General features: G+C 39.3%; 1 protein-coding gene across 1 annotated transcript in view; it reads left to right on the top strand.

The window, feature by feature from the left end:
* Positions 1–19,892, top strand: part of Minar1 (membrane integral NOTCH2 associated receptor 1) — a 38,124-nt gene that overhangs the window by 1,697 nt on the left and 16,535 nt on the right. The gene's annotated exons all lie outside the window — the stretch shown is intronic.

The following is a 19,892-nucleotide window of genomic DNA, read 5'->3' as shown; positions in this document are numbered from 1 at the left end:
TTTTTTTTTTTTTTTTTTGTGACTACCAGCATCATTGGAGGTTTCCCTGTAGAGAGAAGCCAAGCTCCTGCTGTGGCCACAAAATGCCTTTTGGAATGAGCTCATTGAGAGTCTGGGAGCAATATTTCAGCAATTCTTGGAATAAGAGAAGTGGGTTAAAGAGAGTAGGGTACCTGGAGTTCTAACACCTCCTTTAGTGAGCTTTCTTCTGTATTAGAGGAGGAGGGTAGAGCAGGAGAGAGTGGTGAGTCTGGAAGAAAGCAAATTTAGATTTTCTTAACTTACTGGAGCCTGGAGGGAAAGCCTTACATGTCTGATTTTTATTGTGTCTGAGACATTTGTATAGGTCTGGGACTGTGTGAAAATAAATGTCAGTTGCCAGGGAAAAAATAGATCAAACAGTTTATTTGCATTTCTGATGAATTTCATGAGGAAGTGTTGTATAGCACTTAATACTTGGAAGAGAGACAAAGATTTCTGTGTTGGTGTTATATTCCTTGTGAATTTTAGAATGTCTTTTTTCCTGGCCAATCTTAGAGGCAAAATTGATGTGTCTTTCCAGCTTCTAAAAGCCTTTGTATTTATCAACTCTGATATTTCCTCTGAAGCACCCACACCCCTGAGAGTTTCCCTCTCCTCTCTTGTCCATAGTGCACATTGGGCTGGGGCTGGTTTTGTTTGTTTGTTTGTTTTTTAACTCAGGATTCCCCAAATGAGCCTTTCTCAAATCTTGACAAATGTGGAGCAGAAAGCAGCGTTGCAGCTATGGCTCTGTGCCCGCTGGGCAGGGATCTGGTGTCCAGGAGAAGGAAGGGGAAGGCCCTGGTTGCTGCTCTAGCCAAGTGGTAATGTGTATTTCTCAAACTGGCTGGGAAAAGGTTCCAGATTCCTCTGTGAATATGTTGCTAATGCCCACTGATTAGCTTTTCCCACTGACATTCAGATGTTTGTTTTTGCAGCTTACCCTGCAGACTTAGTGTAAATTAGGGGGGAAAAAAAAGAGTGCTATTGAGTTGAAGGCAGGAGAGGCAGTTGGCTTCCATCTCAGGCATTCTTCTAACTCACCACCTTGGCAAGATACTTAACTTTTTTGAATGTTTATTTTCATATAAATGTAATGAGAGAGCATCAGACTAGATTGTTGATTTCCCCCTTTTCCCTTCTCACTCTTTTAGAAGGGTAAAATCCTTTAAATTAAATCTTATATAGAAGTTAAGTATATGAATCAATTAAAGAGCAAAGGGAAGGGCATAGTGGTCTGTTTGCTCCCAGTGTGATGTCTGAAGCATCCTTTTGGACCCCCTAAAGGGATCCTCAGAAGAAAGTTTGAGAACCACTAGAAGGCACTATCTGAGTGTTTCAAATGAAATGCTGTGTTACCAATGTGTAATGAGCCTCTCACCTGCATCAGCCTTCCTTGATAGCTGGCTGAGCTCCTAGGACTTGAACTCCAGGGAGACCATAGTTTTTTCAGCCCTGGGTTTACTGGTACAGGCAGCCTTGGGGCCATTATAAGAAAATCTTTAAAATAGTTAACATTAATTCTGGGAATGGATGGCTCCAAGAGGGAGCAAGCAACATATGTGTGCTGGTTATTAGTTTTGTATCAAGATTTTGGCTATCTCCCTTTAGGGGCACAGAGTAGATTGCATCTTCCTACTCATTTGCCACTGGGTGTGACATGAGGATTGTTTGTTGTTGCAGCATAACCTATCCTATGCTGACTGATGTAATATGTAACAATTTAGGCTAAAGCTGGCTTTTAATGAGAAGATACCAGCATAGCAGTGTTGTCTCCAGGAAGACCAGTGGTTGCTGAGACAGGACTTCATGGGGATCAGGACCAGGGTATGAATACCACGTTGAGACATATGCTTGCATTTTGGCTGGTTGAAGAGGTTAGCCTTTTAGGGAAGGGCACAGGATAATCAAAAGCCTGATGTATATGCAATGAAATGCTAGTTTAATAGTTTGGTGGGAAGATGTGAATCTGATAAATGTGTTCACTGATCAGGGGAAATGTCCACTAAAAGCTAAATAAAATCAGAAGCTGCTTTGTGAGCCTGGAATTAAAATTAGGGAAGTTTGTGGAACCAGTTGAATGGACACTGTCATGAAGTTACGATGTTCTGATGAATTCTTTTTTATTCAAGTTAGAGAACTCCCTTCTAAATAGACTGCATACATATGTACACAAGTCACTACCATCCTTTGAATCTGATTAATTCAACATGACTACAGTATGGTTTTTCCTAGTGCTCTGATCACTTCTCTATGCCCTCAGCTAATGAGAACGTCCATGACTGAATTTCCGACTGGCCTGGCCTACAAGGATACCATATTGCAAAGACTGTCCATAAATGAGCCCTCTGCTGCCCTCTGACTTCAGAGTCTTCCTCAATGAGTATTTCATCTGCTGTACCCTTTCTTCCTACCATTTGCTTTGTGTTTGGGTGAGCAATTTTGACCTCCTGTGCTGATGTGGTCGAATGAACACATTGCAGTCTCTGGGATAACACTGGGATTTTGAGAAAGAGAAGTTTTAGGCAAGATGCTAAAAATTCAAGTTTTATGGTTATTTGAGGAGGTTTCAATTAAGTAGTGGAGAAAACAAATAAGTATAAAAGATCAGCAGGCCTATAGAGATTGAAGGGCTTTAGCACACCATGCAGCTTAAATGATTGACAAACAGGGGTGAGAGGCCAGCCTTGAGAAAGAAGGAATGTGGCCCATTTGAGGATCTGGAGTTGAAGAAAATGGAATATCTTTCTTCATTGTGGGTGTGGGATGTGGGTAGTTAGTGAGTGGGTGTGGGGTGTGAGTAGGTCATAAGTGGGTGTGTGGTGTGTGCAGTTGGCCATGGGCTCTTGTTCTTGTCCCCATTGAGCTCAGAGCACTTCCTGCAGTGGGTTAGAACAGACTGTTAGCTGGTCTGTCTCTCCCATTCAGCTGTGAGCCCTTGGAGGAATGGGATGATAACTCATCATTGTTTTGTCCTAGTGATGAGCAGAGTATCTGGCACAGGTTGGGCAGGGCCATGGTTTCACTTGGGCAGCCAAGTGAAATAGGAAATGAGCAACACATTAGCTGATTCAGAGTACTTTCTGCAGGAATGGGGGAGGCCTGTCCACGTAGCTGCTGCATGAAGGAAAAAAATTAACCTCAGCCTGAGTTAACAGTACGGCATGGCCACCAAAAAAGATCCTTAGCTGAAACATGGTGTCAAGACTGGGGAAGGGGACTCCTGTTCTTTGTGCACTTCAGTGCAAGGAGGCATACCCTGAGAAACTCTTGAGAAAACTGGAAATTATTTAAAGAAGCACCACGGCCCATCAGCTCTGAAGTGATGTAGTACAGATTTCCCAAGAGCTGTGGATGCACAGACCACACGGGAAATCCCGAGGATCTTTATAAACACAGCTTTCTTGGTCTTGCCGCAGACCAGCCAAGTCAAAATCTCTAGGGACAAGGCCTGAGACCTGGTTTATCCTCCATACTTTATAAGTACCTAAAGAAGGGAAAGATCCGGCTTGACCAATATTCTGAGTCAGAGGCCATACCTCACAGCTTCCTCTTCAAGCTGGAAGGAAGCAGGAGCTGCAGCCCGGTGCTGATGGGAGTGGGTGGAGGATCCAGGATGTAAGAGCCACCCTCCCATCTTTGCATAACTACCCTATAAATAGGGTTTGGACTTCTGTATATCCCCAGTGAGGAGGAACAGGATCTGTGTAGAGGGCAACTCTTTGGAGATGAGGAAGAGGCCATGTTGGGAAATTATGACTGCTCTGTGTCTGCCATTAAGCCCAGGCAAGCACAGGTCAAGCTGTCTGTGAGCCCCAAGAATGAAGAGAAGGACATGATAATGTGGCCTTCCATATCATTCTCCTTCAAGGCCCCGGGACTGTGGGGTTTATTTCAGGATTATAGTACATGAGCATCCTTACTAACACCACCAGATGTCATTATCTTCTGCTTCCAGGTAATGGAGGGTTATAACGGATGAGGCTGTAATGGGGGCAATGACCAGTGTCTCATAGGGGGGTTCTTCTTCCTGCTGAGGAGGGTGTAAGCTACCTGGAAACTTAAAGTCTCAAATAAGTGAAGAACAAAACACAAATAGTCAGAAATATACTTGCATAAAGTGGAGCCCCTGATAGATCTAGTCCACATGGGTGCTAGAACTAGACAAAAGAAAGGTGGCTCTGGTGGTTTATTTAAGGGTGTACATCAAAGGCAGGGATAAGGTTTCAAGGGTGGAGTCTTGCTTCGTGATGTCTTGCAGTGAGCAGGTTGATTAGCATCTTGTCAGGTCACAACCATCTCAGGTGCTGTGTGGGATCTTTGGCAGAGTTTGAGGGGGAAGTTCATTTGCATCAGGCTGGTCAATCCCTAGGCCGGGGCGGGTTTGGGGGGTGCACTGGAAGTTCCCAGTGCCCGACTTATTCCTTCATTAGGCTACAATGCGCAACCCAGTCCACACACAGCCCACAGGTGGCTCTCAACAGGCTGGGTAAACCTGATTTGATGTCATCAATGAGGGTAAAGCGTTCAGTCTTGAGGACTGCTGCCTTCTGGTTTGGTTCATCTCAAATATGAGGCCGTGGAGAGAATGAGCTTTATTATCTTCCCTGGGGCACAAGTTGCCAGTGACCCAGGCCTCTGCTCATGGGCCTTTCACTAGGCAGAATGATGACTGCCCACAGAAGCCCACATCCTAGTCCCCAGAACCTGTGACTATGGTACCTTACACAGCAAGCGAGATTTTGAAGACGTGATTGAGTTAAAGGCTTGGAGATGGGGAGATTATGTTGGATTATCTTATTGGGCCCGATGTAATGGAAGGGGTTTATTCATGAGGAAGAGGAGGAAGAAGAGTTAGAAAAAGAGATGTGACCATCAGAGTAGAGGCCGGGATGATGTATTATGGCTTTGAGGATGGAGGAAGGGGTCATGAGCCAAGGAATGTGGGAAGCGTCTATGGGCTGCAAAATGGAGATTCTCCCCTAGAAGCTTTGGACAGGTCAAAGCCCCCTGACACCATGGTTTTTGAAACTCATTTTGAACTTCTTATCTCTAGAACTGTAAGATGGTACATCTCTCTCTTATATGACATTTGTGGGTTTTTATTACAGCAGCCATAGGAAACTAATACAGTACAGCCTCTGAGATGATTAGTATTTACCCCATAAGTTTGAGAGAACAACAGAGCAACAGCCCCAGAGGCATGATTTTGTCTTACTTTCTCGAGGGGCAGTGGATGTCTGGAGAATCTAGTTGGATCTTTTCTTTGGTCAGTGTTTCCTTGGGTTCTGGAACTCTACCCGCTTCAAAACGAACCTTGGAGCTTAAAGGTTCCATGGACCCATTTGGGAAACACATCAACAAAAGTTCAACACCTTTACACAACGCATGGATAGGCGCTGACACAACAGAGCCATAACCATTTCTAAGGTAGCCATTCACAAGATCTGGAATATGCATTTAGATCCATCACACAAATAAAAACAAATTGTTAAAACATAAACAGGGCATATCACTGAGATTACACATAAGGAAGAGTCAGAAAAACTTTGCAAAGTGAAAATGAAGCAAGGGATTCTTCTGCTATTAGGCAGCATTTTGGCTTACCTGGACCAAAATGGTACCTCTCTATATGTCTCTATTCCAAATTCCATCATCTGGTCCAAGGCCTCCCTTCTTCCCGGGAAGTCAGAGGTAGGAGGAAGTTTGACCTAAGCATGGTTTAGGTAAAAAGAGGGGAATTTGAGGGAGCTCATAACTCTCTTATAATTTTTCACCCTAAAATGGAACATAAGCAGTGGCTAAACATTAAAAAGCTACTTTAGAGACATTTTGAAAAATAAAATAATCATTTGGATCTATTATGTTATAATAATATACTGATAAATACTATTTATTTTGCCTATCAGCTTTTTAAAAAGTACTATCATGGCCTGCTGGTCAGGCCAGTCCCGCTTCTCTCTCAGGGCCTTTGCACTCGCTGTTGCTACTGCGGTAATATTTGCCTTTCTTCCTCCCTACCACATGGTTTGCTTCATTACTGGAAACTTCACTCAAATATGATCTTTCCCCTGAATGCTTTTCAGCCATCCAATTTAGAATTGCAACTCCCTCCCCCTGCAATTTCTAACCTTTTCCTTCTTTTTTCTATAGCACTTTCAGCCATATAACAAACTATAATTTGATGTTTTAGTTTTGCTGATTACCTATCTTTTCCACTAGCAGATGAGCTCCTGAGGGTAAGGTTTTTGCTTTATTGTTTGTCCACCTTATACACGGCTGTATTTCCACTAGCCCAGTATCTGACATGTTCCAGTTACAAAATAAATATTTTTTGAATGAATACACAGATGTCTCACTTGACCTTGTTAGTAATCCCAGGAGGAGGAATTGAGATCTTTCTTCTATAGGTAAGAAAACCAAATTCCAGAGATGATAATTGACTCCCCCAAGTTCCCAATGCCAGGATTTGCTGAAAATCCTTTCCTCTTCATTTTTTTTTACTAGAAAAAGTCAAATATTTAGAGCATTTAACTAATGCAGATCTGAAACAAGAGGGAAAAAAAGTTCCCAGGGATAATTATTATTAATGTTTTACTATGTAGAAGATACAGATATGTGAAATTTTATGCCATCTTACTTTATATCATTTAGCACTGTATTTTCTCATGTAAGAACACATCATTAAAATACTGGGGAATCGTATTGGCCTAATTATATTGTTATTCTATGTGCATGGATGACCATGTAACAATGAATTTCACCGTGAAAATGCACTAATAAAAACATAAAAAAGATACAAGTGTAACAAAAAAATTGAAAAAGGAATACATCATTAAAAAGTAAATATGCCAACAAATATATTTCTGCAAAATGATTTGTCATGACTGCATGGTATTCCATCATAGCAATGTAGTATAGTTTTATATAATCAATTGTTGTATAGAAAAGTTATTGCTGATTTTTTTTCTTGTTTTAAACAACACTGAAGAGAATATATTTGTAGCATGTTTTGCACTTATTTGATTATTTCCTTTAGGTGAATACTTAGAAGTGTGATTTTCCTTCATTTAAAGGATGTGCATATTTGCAAGTTTTATGGCTGATTACTTCCTGTAAAAGTTAGACAATTGTCTTTTTTTCAATAATATATGGGAATGCCTACTTTCCCCACTAACAGGGGTATGAGCTTGCTTCTTATCCAATGTCAACAGTACTGATTATAAATACCATAATCAATATACTATTATATGAGTCATAAATAATATTAGGTGTATCAGCTTTACATTACTGTGACAAAATGCCTGATATATTTAGATGAATAACAGGAAAGGCTTAACTTTGCTCATGGTTTTAGAGGTATCAGTCCATCGCTGCTTGGCCCTGTGGTGGTACAGTAAGTCATGGCAGGAGTGCATAGCAAAAGAGGCCTCTTTGCCTTACTGTGGCCTAGAATCAAAAAAGATGGAGGAAGGAGAGTCCAGGGTCCCATATCCCTGTCAGTGGCATGTCCCCAGTGATCTGACTTCCACTAGCCTCTACCTCCTAAAGTTCCTACCACTCCCAAGAGCACCATGGACTAGCAATCAGCCCTTTAATCCATGGGCATTGGGGACAATTATCCAAACCAAGCATTAGGTGCAAACCTCATGGTATTCAGTGCTTTTCTACTTCAGAAAGAAAATAATTTCATTTTCTTTTAGATTTGCAAATAACAAAGTAATGAAACAAATTCCTGTTTTATTTTACTTTATTTATTATGATGCTGCACTTTTCTTTGCCTTTCTTTGGACATTTTTCTTTTGAGTTGTTCCTTCTTTCTTATTCATTTTTAAGGGCTTTCAATTAGAATCAAGAAGTTTCTGCTTTCTGTCTTGCCCTGGTGAGTCACTTTCATGGACCCAAATGGATCAATCGTTTTCTTCATGATTCCAACTTTTGGGATCATGTGTGGAAAACTCTTTCAGAGCCTCGGATAATCTAAATTTTGACTCCAATCTTCTTTAGATTTCAGCTTTTGTATATGGAAAGGAGTGAGGGCCAACTTAATTTTTTTTAGCCAATCGATGAACCGATGCTTTCAATAATACTCAACCAATAAACCAATCGAAACATTTATGTTTATGGGAAAAAAACCTTATTCTCTCATTGACTTGCAATTCTACCTTCCTTTTATATTGAACCCTGATCTACATCTGCATCTGCTTCTTGTCCTCCAATCCCTCTGATTTATTTGTTAATAAATTATAGGTACTTTGTAGTAAGTTTTAATCTTTGGCTGTTCAAAAAACATTGCCATTTTGACCAGTTTTTTTTTTTACGAATTAACTTAAAATAAACAATTGCTTAGCATATCCCCCAACATGCAGGGCCTCTACGCATAGAAAGGAAGAAAAGAAAAAAAAAAAAAAAACCCATCGAAACATAAATGACAACAAAGAACAGCACTGTCAATTTTCTTAGTGGCTACTGTCCTGCTACAGCTGTGTTTATGAAAATCTTCTGCTTATTCCACTTTTGATAGGTCTCAGTAAAAGAGAATAAGTGAGAAAAAAGACCATGTTTTAGTTCCCTGGCCACCTGGCACTCCTTTGGTTAATCACCTGCAGTTCACCCCAGAGGTAAGGGAGGATTCCCGCCCTATTACAGGGTGGCTGAACACGGGCACCTGACTTGATTTATCAGCGACCTGATGTGAGCGCTGCTTGCTACAAGGCCACTTGGCAGCAGAGTGAGCGAACGTGGGCTGTGGGAGGCAGGCTTTAGAGTACCAAGAGGGTGAGGTGACCTCTGGTTCCTACAGGAGGATGGGATGAGCTTTTTTGAATATTTGTGATGGCTGGGAGGGAACCAAAACCTGCTCCTCAGGGGTAAGTAGGAACTGTGCCTGGTCCCTTGTTTAGAAGGGTGGCTTGGCTGGGGAGCCTTACCTGGAAGCAGAGTGGGAACTTGTGGTGCCCCTCAGGCCCCTGCTCGCAGTTCCACCTGGTGTCAAGGTGGCACGGAACAATGGGCCTTGATTTTGGGACTCGTACCACATCTTTACTTCCCGCTCCAGGAAACCACTGTCCCAAACCTGGTGTATTTCATCTCCATATGTTTTTAATACGTTCTTTTTAACACATATACCACTAAACAATGTTTCTTTTATTTCAAGTTACATTATTGATGTGGTGGATTCATTTGCAACTTCCTTTATCCATACGTTTTTATGTTTGGGGAGTTTATCCTCAAATTTATTCTAAATGAATTCATTCATATTAGTTGCTGTAAAATATCAATGGCATGAGCAAGCCCAAGTTCATGACCCATGAGAGTGTTTATCAGGGGAAAATACCTAAAGTAGATTTGGGGGACAGTATGATTGGCTTAGCTTGAATTATTCATATTGCTGGATTACTCTCCTAAGTGATTCTCCCAATGTCCTCTTCCATCAGAAGTATATGAAAAAATCTGCTTGTATCTCCACCAATACTTGGTGTTATTAAACTTTCAAACAAAACCTGTGTTTTGAATCTGTGACTTTGTTCCATTTTTCATTCTTGATTTTGCGAAGGGCTGTAGCACGTGATGCTGTGGACTCTGAACTTGGGCTATATAGTTTGGGTCTAGTTTACCCACGTACTAGCTCTGTGACTCACCTGCTGGAGTGAACTCAACCATAAATTAGGATCATTTTAGTTCCTATTTTATAAAGATTAAATAAGTTAATAAAGTACTTAGAACGTAGTAAGTTTTCCTTAAACATTACCTGTTTCAGCGTTGTTATTGTTTATTCCTGTCTCTCTTTTTTTTTTTCATCGTTATTGCCAGGGGTTTTCTAATTTCATTTGTCATTTCAAAGAAACTAGTTTATTTAGGTTTTGAGGATGGTAATGTTTGTTTCCTACTTAACTGTTTTTTTTTGTTGTTCTTATTTATTTCTTCTACTTTTCTTTGTGTTTACTATGCTGATTTCCCCCCCTAATTGTAGAATGGCATACTTGGCTCATTGCTTTTCAAACTTTTAATCCAATATTTGTATTTGTCACTATAAATCTTCCATAAGGACAGCTTTAGATATGCCTCACAAGTTTTGATACACAGTATTTTCATTGCATTTAATGATAATTTTATTCTAATTTCTACCTTGATTTCTTTTTCGACCTATAGATTATTTAGACCTATGTGCTTAGGAGATGTTTTTGGGTATACATTTGTTAATTTCACTGCTTTATTGTAAAAAATTCTCTACAGGATGAGAGAATTCACTGGTATTTTTTGAAACATTTTTGGTTCAAAATATGTGGCCAACTTTATACATAATGGAGTATTACTCTGCACTAAAAAATGACAAAATCATGGAATTTGCAGGGAAATGGATGGCACTAGAGCAGATTATGCTAAGTGAAGCTAGCCAATCCCTAAAAAATAAATGCCAAATGTCTTCTTTGATATAAGGAGAGCAACTAAGAACAGAATAGAGAGGAAGAGCATGAGAAGAAGATCACCACTAAACAGGGATGAGAGGGGGGAGGGAAAGAGAGAGAGAGAAGGGAAATTGCATGGTAAAGGAAGGAGACCCTAATTGTTATACAAAATTACATATAAGAGGAAGTGAGGGGAAAGGGGAAAAAAACAAGAGAGAGAAATGAATTACAGTAGATGGGGTAGGGAGAGAAGATGGGAAGGGAGAGGAGGAGAGGGGAGGGAAGGGGAGGGGAGCGGGGATAGTAGAGGATAGGAAAGACAGCAGAATACAACAGACACTAGTATGGCAGTAGGTAAAAAAGTGGATGTGTAACCGATGTGAATCTGCAATATGTATATAGGGTAAAAATGGGAGTTCATAATCCGCTTGAATCAAATGTATGAAATATGATATGTCAAGAACTTTGTAATGTTTTGAACAACTAATAAAATAAAATAAAATAAAGAAATAACTTTAGTTCTTCCTGTACAATAAGGCAATTTACTTTACATTTTTAGGAGTTTTTCATTTGAATTTTAATGAACATCAATTTCAAAAATGAAAATTACTCATGTTCCAGGAATGTATAAGTAGGAAATTGTAAATTTAGTAACTTGTTTGTATTTAATTTTTATTGGTGCATTATAATTATACATAATAGTGGAATTCATTATGCCATATTTATACATGCACATACATAATTTGATCCATCTCATTCTCTCAGTACTTTCCCTCCTCCCTCCCCCAATCTGCTTGCTCAACTCTACCGATGGCCATTTAAAAGAAGAACTTTATTTGGGGGAGGGGGTTCCAGTGTTCTCTATGTGTGATAGAACAAATTTGTTAATGGTGGTATTCTAATATTTTACCACACACAATATTTTTTCTTTGCTTGATCCTTCATTTTTTTTGACAAAGGTATGTTAAAGTCTCTAAATATGATTATAAGTTTGATATGTTTTCTATACATTTTGTCAATTTTTGCTTCAAATATTTTTAAGGCTATATGAGTGCCTACAGGTACAGAATTGTTTTATTTTCCTGGTGAATTCTTCCTTTTATCATTTTTGTAATAATTCTCTGTGTCCCTAATACTTTTTTTTAACCTTAAAATCTTTTAAAATTTATGTTACTGTAACAATAGTTATAGCTCACCCTTAGTACTTACTGTATACTAAGCACTGTACTTTATATAAAATAACTAATTAAAATAAATGCTATTACCACCCCCATTTTGAAGATAAGGAAACTGTGAAGTTCACAGCAACGGATAACATGCTCTTGTCACATACCTTAAGGGTGGGAGAGCTTGGATCCAAACAGAGCCTGTGACTTTTAACTGCTGTGCCATTCTATCTACAACAAATACTAAATGTTTTCTTATTTATTTTTGAACCAAGGATTGAACCCAGGGGCACTTAACCACGGAGCCACATCCCCAGCTATTTTCTAAAAAAAATTTATTTATTTGGAGACAGGGTCTCTCTAAGTTGCTTAGAGCCCCACTGAGTTGCTGAGGCTGGCTTTGAACTTGGGATCCTCGTGCCTCAGCCTCTTGAGCTGCTAGTATTACAGGCATGTGCCACCATGCCTGGTTCTTATTTGGTTTTGACTGATATATCTCATTTCATCTTTTTACTTTACTTTCACTGTTTATGTGATAGTGTTTTTTTTTTTTTAAGATGGACACAATATCTTTATTATACTTTATTTAATTTTTTTTTATTTTTTTGAACTTCTAAATTTTAATTTGTTATATATGACACCAGAATGCATTACAGTTCATATTACACATATAGAGCACAATTTTTCATATCTCTGGTTGTACACAAAGTAGAGTCACATCCTTCGTGTCTTCATACATGTACTTAAGGTAATGATGACCATCACCCTATGCCCCCTCCCTTCCCCTCCTTCCCCTTTTCCCTTTTGCTCTATCTAGAGTTTATTTAATCCTTCCCCATAACCCACCGCAGCATATTATGAACCAGCAGACTTAAATTAGAGAAATCATTCAGCATTTGTTTTTTTGGGATTGGCTAATTTCACTTAGCATTATATTCTCCAGCTCCATGTATTAACCTGCAAAATGCCGTGATTTTATTTTCTTTTAATGCTGAACAATATTCCATTGTGTATATATACCACATTTTTTTTATCCATGTATCTACTGAAGGGCATCTAGGTTGGTTCTACAGTTTAGCTATTGTGAATTGTGCTGCTATAAACATTGATGTGGCTGTGTCCCTGTAGTATGCTGTTTTTAAGTCTTTGGGTATAGACTGAGGAGAGGGACAGCTGGGTCAAATGGTGGTTCCACTGCAAGTTTTCCAAAGATTCTCCATACTGCTTTCCATATTGGTTGTACCAATTTGCAATCCCACCAGCAATGTATGAGTGTGCCTTTTCTCCCCACATCCTTGCCAACACTTACTGTTGTTTGTATTCTTAACAGCTGCCATTCTGACTGGAGTGAGATGAAATCTTAGTTTTGATTTGCATTTTTCTAATTGCTATGTATACCTCTTATAGGAGTGTTTGGCTGCATTTTGTTGTAATTTTTAAAATTCTAGTTTGGAAGTCGTTGTTTTTAACTGATAAGTTTATAGAGTTTTCATCTATTGTCATAAAATGTACTTGGAAACACTCTGTCATCTTATTGATTTTTATTGGTCCTACTTTGTCTTTGCTTTTATTTCTCTTCTTTCCTACTCTGTCCTAGATGAGTGGCTCTTATTTATTCCCCTGTTTTATCTATGCTGGTTTAGAAGTCCAACAATTTCTTCCTGTTCTTGGGGTTTCCCATACTTTTTCCCAACATACATTTTAATTGATGTATTAGCTGAATTTATTTAACATCTCTTTCCTTCTCCAGATAATACAAGGCATTTCATAAAAACAATTTGATCCTCATCACTTCCTCTCCTATTTTACCTGCAAAATTAGTCATCAGTAGTTTTACACAGTTGACACATGATAAAAATTAACTATATGTGTACCAGTTTCTTTTCTCTGGATTCACTTTCTCTTTGAACAGGCTAATTTATAGCTTTTATGGTAGGGAATATGAGAAATCACCTCTATACCTGAAAAAAGTTCAACTTTTATTCCTGAGAAACATTTTATCTGGTAATAGAATAATGAAGTATATGTTACTTTCCTTTAGCACTATAAAGATGTTTATCCCTATGTTTGTTTACTTTTCTTTATTTTCATTCTTTAAGGAATATCTTTTCCAAGTACACATTTTTGGGCAAAGTTTTCTTTTAGTTTCTGGAATTCTTCAGTTTTCATATGATGTGTTTAGATGTCTAAGGGTGAGTTCATTTTTATATGTCTTAATAGCTCATGTTGCGCCTTGAATTTGAAGGTTCATTCTGGAACATTCTTAGACATTATCTTTTTGATTATTGTCTTTCTGTTATTCTCTTTTATCTTTCCTGGAATTCCTATCAGACATTTGAGGAAACTTCTTTTGTGCTTATGTCTCCTAACCCTGATTTCATATTATTTATCTTTGTGTGCTGGATTCTGCTGAATTCCCTTAAATCTCTCTCTCAGTTCACTATTATTTTCTGCACTTAAATCTGTTATTGAATCTGTGCCTTCTGTTTTTTACTTCGATCATCGTTTTTTTTACAAGAACTATCTAGTTCCTTTCCAAATCTATGTTGTTGTTTTTTTTCCAGGGTCTTATTTAGACTTACTACTTATGTCTTTACTTATTTTAAACATCTTCATAGCATTTTTTAGATTGTGGTTCTCTTTTGTGAAATTCTTAAACTTCTAATCCTTCTGGTTATTTTGTGTCTTCTGAATTCTTACTCATTGTGGGGCATTTTCTCTTGTGTGTTGTTATTTCTAGAAAGATAATTCAACTTTAGTGTAGGGCTTTTATTTTTCCTCTCTCACATAGACTTTCCACAGCAGTACAGCACTTGTTTCTTCTTGCACCCACAGATATTATTAGAATGGAACCAATTTTTATATTAATTTCTTGCCCTGTGACAACAAAACTGTGGGCCCTGACATATTTAAGACATTGCCCTTGCTTTATATTTCTAAGGAGTAACTTTTTTATTGACTATAGAGCCCAGGCAGAAGCTGACGAGTGTCCTTGTTTCTGGAACTAATAAGCAGATTTTCTTCTATTTCATTCTTTCAATTAGAATCAGGGAGTAGTGCTTCAAGGGTCCCAACTTTATGCAGAATCTGTGTTCTCACCCTCCTTCTCATGGAGAGGGGATTCTTCTCCTTCTCCTTAGTAAGACTTTCCCTTTCCCTCCAGGGAAGCTCAATATCAGTTCTCCTGCCTACTTTTGTGATTTCTTATCCTTTCCCTGTTTTTGACACCTGGACATTTATTTTGCCCTCTTGCAACCTTAGCTATGCATGTTAAGGGGGGCAAAAAGCACTCTATCCAGCATTTCTAGGTGTTTGTAATGGGTGTCCCTCCCCCACACACATTTTCTTTTTCTTTTTTAAGAGAGAGAGAAAGAGAGAGAGAGAGAGAATTTTAATATTTACTTTTTAGTTTTCGGCGGACACAACATCTTTGTATGTGGTGCTGAGGATCGAACCCGGGCCGCACGCATGTCAGGCGAGCGCGCTACCGCTTGAGCCACATCCCCAGCCCCTAGTATGAGATTTTATTTGAGATGACATAAAGAATAAAGAATGTAGAAATTCTAGGTTACCAGTTCAGATTCCTAGATGGATACCAAACTTTTACAGTTTCACTGAATCCATAGTTTCATTAAATCACAGTAACATTCCCCATCCTGGAAATAAAGACCACAAAATTCAGAACAATAAGCAGGACAACCACTCCAGAAATCATATAAATGCTACAGAGAAATTCTCCCTCACTGTGCTAACATGAAGTCAGAACATTATGGCCACGTTACATCTCAGCACTTAATTTTGGTTTTTGAAAGATCAATGCATTATGGCATATGGGTGAGCTTTATTAAGAATACTCCATAACCAAGTCTTGCTGATCCAGTTCAAGGTTTATATCATTCATTGTCATCAGATTTCTGGGTTGTTAGTGTCAGAAAGGAAGATTAAAGCTTTAAGGGAGTTGATAGAAATGAAATTCAGGGAGCGTATGTTTGTCCAAAGATTCAAACGGCAATCCTACAAATTATATCCCCGGATCATCTCTTTCTTCTTCTTTAACATCAAATGTCAACAGTTTGAGCAATTAAAAATGCATAAGGTGGTGAAAGGGTGGACATTCATTTTAGCCTTGTAGGCTGGACAGCAACACCATTTATCATCGTGGGAATGTGGCATGAGAAATGAGAAAGGTGCCCCAGGATAATGGGAAAACATTTAACTCCTGCCCTTCCCAAATTTACAGACCATTGTTTGTGGAAATACCCATGGCTCAGGAGTTAGACCGTCCTGGATTTCTCACCTTGGCTGTGCATGTGCAGAGGTTTAGAAAAGGAAAAGATAATGTGAATCCCAGGCGGTATATCCTGTAGGCTGGGTTGCTTCACCCAGACCCCTGCCCTGACTCCAGTTGCCTATAGAATTGAGTCCAAACTCCTCTCTCAGAATTCATTACTCTATTTGTGCTGATATAACAGAATACCTGAGACTGGATCATTTATAAACAACAAAAAAGTTTATTCCTCATAGTTCTGGAAACTAGAAGCCCACTATCAAGGCGCCCTCTTCTGCTATCTGGAGAGGGCTTTTTCACTGCACCCTCATGTGACAGATAGTGGAAGAGCTAGCAAGCCTTATGCTGCATGAATCCTTTGATAAGGGCCTCAGTCCCTCCCATGAGCGAGGAGCCCTTATGGTCTAGTTACCTCTTCATAGCTCACCTCCTAATACTGTCACATTGGTAACCCCTGAATTTTGGAGGGGACACAATCAGATCGTAGCAAGCCCTATCTAAATGCCATTCATGTGTCCAGCTCCACCTCCCTCTCTCCATTCTGACCAAACACACAGACTCCACCCTGCTCCCTTGCACCTTCAGCCTCCTGCCTGGAACATACCCTGTACCCTCAAACATTCACCTCCTCTTCAGCTTTGAGGTCATTGTAGATGGCACCTTTCCTTTCCCCCAGGGCTGGACTCCATCATCCCCACCTGGGGTCCTGTCCCCTTGTTTAAGCTCCTCTGGTCCTCAACAGTGAACTCTGGCATTTTGCATGACCATTTGAGAAAATAGCATAGGTGACAGAAGACCTGGCTGCTAAGACCCATTCTGCCACTAATCCCACATGTGCCTTTAAAAAGCCATGTCTCTTTCTTGGCCCCACTTTTCTTATCCATAAAACAAAGGACTCAGGCTGGGCTCCATCCAGCCCTGATCATAAAAATTGTTTTCTTCTCTGAGATCTTGAGCTCTGTGAGGGCAGCTCCCTTACCTTTTTTAAGCTGTGCCTAGCATAGTGCCATACCCGTACTGGATGCACAGAAAAGGTTCTGTGGGGCTGAATGCTTACAGAACCTTCAAGAAGACCTGAGACCAGTGCATGGGGCGGGTGCTAAAGACCATGGGGGGAAGGCAGGCTGGGCTTGGAGTATTGTGTGTTGAGCCACTTTCAAAATTTCCCCATGTAATCAGATCATGAGCTTTCTTCTTATTTAATAAAAAGCTGGATAATGAGTCCCACAGCCAACTTGTTATTTTCCCTCTGAGGTGGTGCATAATCCAGACACAGGCAGTAACTCACGGGTCTAATGAGGGTCCCTGGAAGCATGTGATTCAAGAAGTCAAAAATGTAATAATGGAGAGGCCAAATTTGTGTTTTAGGCAAGTGTGTCTTGCTCTTTGTATACAATGGAGTCATTTTCCGAAGCTGATCTCACATAGTAGGTCAGTCCAAAGGGGCCTCCCCCATTCACTACTGTTCCTCAGTGGTGGACACTTTACCGACCCTTGGTATAAGGTTGAGCCTTGTACTCTTCAAACAGTACCAGAAGACCTCAGGTCCCTGATCCAGTGTTGGCCTCTGGATCACCCAGTTCCTCAATTTCCTCATCTGCAGAGAGTTGTTTGTGTGGTTAAATGAGGTAGCTCCGCCCATGGCTGCCTGCTGCAGGCTGAGTCTATTATTCTGCTAGAGAACCTGGAAGCTTATTTTTCAATGCATTCTTTCTTTGCTCCTATTCCTCCCTGCATATATTGGTATAGTGTAGCAGGTCTGTGTGGAGTTTCTCTGATGGTGGACCACATCATGTGCACCTACACAGTACCTGTGTCCATGTACCTGTTTTCATCCATAGATTCCCTACCTTCACTTTTTAAAATTAATTAATTTATTTATTTTTATTAGGTATATATGACAGCAGAATGCATTTTGATTCATTGTGCACAATTGCAGCAGAACTTTTCATTTCTTTGGTTGTACACCATGCAGCGTCGCACCATATGTGTAGTCATACGTGTACCTAGGGTAATGATGTCCATCTCATTCCACCATCTTTCCTGTCCCCTCTTTACCTTCAACTTTGACAAAAGTGACTTAGGCCTCATACAGTGTTTGTATTTCCATCATTCACTTCAGGAGACATTGAGCCTTGGTTTCCTAAAATAGTTCTTTTTAAATTTTTTTAAAATATTTTTTTTAGTTGTAGATGGACACAATATCTTTATATTTATTTATTTATTTTTATGTGGTATTGAGGATCCAACCCAGGCCCTCACGTGTGTGAGGCAAGCGCTCTACCACTGAGCTACACCCCAGCCCCCAAGTAGTTTTTTTTAAATCTGGGATCAATAATTCTTTATAGACATGCAAAGTAGGCATGAAATTTGAGATGACAAAGTCCTGGGCTTTCTTGAGAGGCACATGATGGGGCAGGGCATGGAGCTAGCCGACAGCCCTGGCTTTAGATCTTGTTGCTTCCAGATGCTACCAGACCCTTAAGTTCCTGAAGCCTGTTTCCTCATCTGTCAAAAAGTAATAGCAAAAATGAAGAGGCTTCTGAAGGTAGTTACAGGGATTAAAGAAAAATGTAGCTAGGAAAGTGCTTTGTATGACCACAACCATAAAATATGATATGCATGTGTTGCTGTTGCTGTTCCCTAAATTGCATTCATTTGTCCTCTGCTCTGATATTTAAATCCATTTATTTACTTGAAATTCAAGCATTACAGGTTGTCCCCACCTTTAGCAAGCCAGAACATCCTGACACAGAATGCTTTAATAAGATGCAGTTGAAGGCTGGGCAGGGCAGAGGCACTGAGTGGGAGAAGTGGGATTCCCAGTGACTTATTCTGGGCAGGAACAGAACTTGTCTGGGTTTCATTCCTTTTTCTATACTGGAAAATGTAAGCCACAGATCTATGCATATCCCTCAACATTCATGAGTGAGACCAAGCTAACGTTTATAAAAGCCTGTTTAGAGGAGCTGCCCTTGGGGTGGAGAGAGAGCCCATTGCCTCAAGCTGCTAAAATTTACTCTGAAGAAAATGCACTCTTCCCCTAGAAAATGGGCTGGGCCCCACAGACTGGGTCAGCTTTAAAATCAATAAATCGATTATCAAATCACCTTGTCTAAGTAGTGTGGATCAGGGAAATAATGCATTATGTAATTCATTGTGTCCTCAGGAATTGCAAAAGCTGTGTCCATGTTTATAAATGAGGAATTTCACCTTCTCCTATGAAATTTTGTTAAACGTTTGGTTTGATGTTTTTAATTTTCTCATCCCACATCAGTTAATATGGCTTTTCCATTCCATTCCAAAGTAAGGTTCGTTATTGTTTGGCAACTGCAAAATAATATGTGTATATTGTAAGAATTTTAGAAAGGATGGGGAATTACAAGGAACAAATAACATATCACCTATAAATAATGAACAGTGACTGAACAGGAAAGGGTATGAGGGAACCTTTTTGGAGTAATAAGAACATTTTATATCTTCTTTCTGGAGGTGTTGGTTAGTGCACAGGCATATCTGTCAAAACTTCAACTGATGCATACTTGATGATTTGTGATCTTCATTGTATGTAAATTTTATATGCAAAGGAAAACTAAACAGTTATTGAACTTGAGGTAATGATGTGCATGACAAAGTATTTAGGGGGAAATGTACAGATGTCTGCAATTTGCTTTAAAGTACATAAAAAATAAGGTGGCTTGATGATGGATAGATGGGTAGATATGTGATCAAGCAAATATATTAAAATGTTAATTGTAGAATCCAGATGGTGGGTATATGAGTGTACACTATAAAACTCTTTCAACTTTGCTGCATGTTTGAAAATTTGCATGATAAAATATTGGGGAAAAGAGATTACTAATTTAGGAAAAAAAGTCTATATTTAAAATTCAAACTTAATGACTATTAACATTTAAATGCACTTTCATTGTCACTTTTAGGAACATATAACTTTATATCATTAAGATCTTTCTATGTACATATTTATTTCCATATTTTTTCACTCAA

The sequence above is a fragment of the Marmota marmota genome, unplaced genomic scaffold, assembly GCF_001458135.2.
Source record: "Marmota marmota marmota unplaced genomic scaffold, marMar, whole genome shotgun sequence".
In the NCBI taxonomy this organism is placed as follows: domain Eukaryota; kingdom Metazoa; phylum Chordata; class Mammalia; order Rodentia; family Sciuridae; genus Marmota; species Marmota marmota.
Note: the sequence above shows the minus strand (reverse complement) of the source record. Positions and strands in the feature narration are given on the sequence as shown.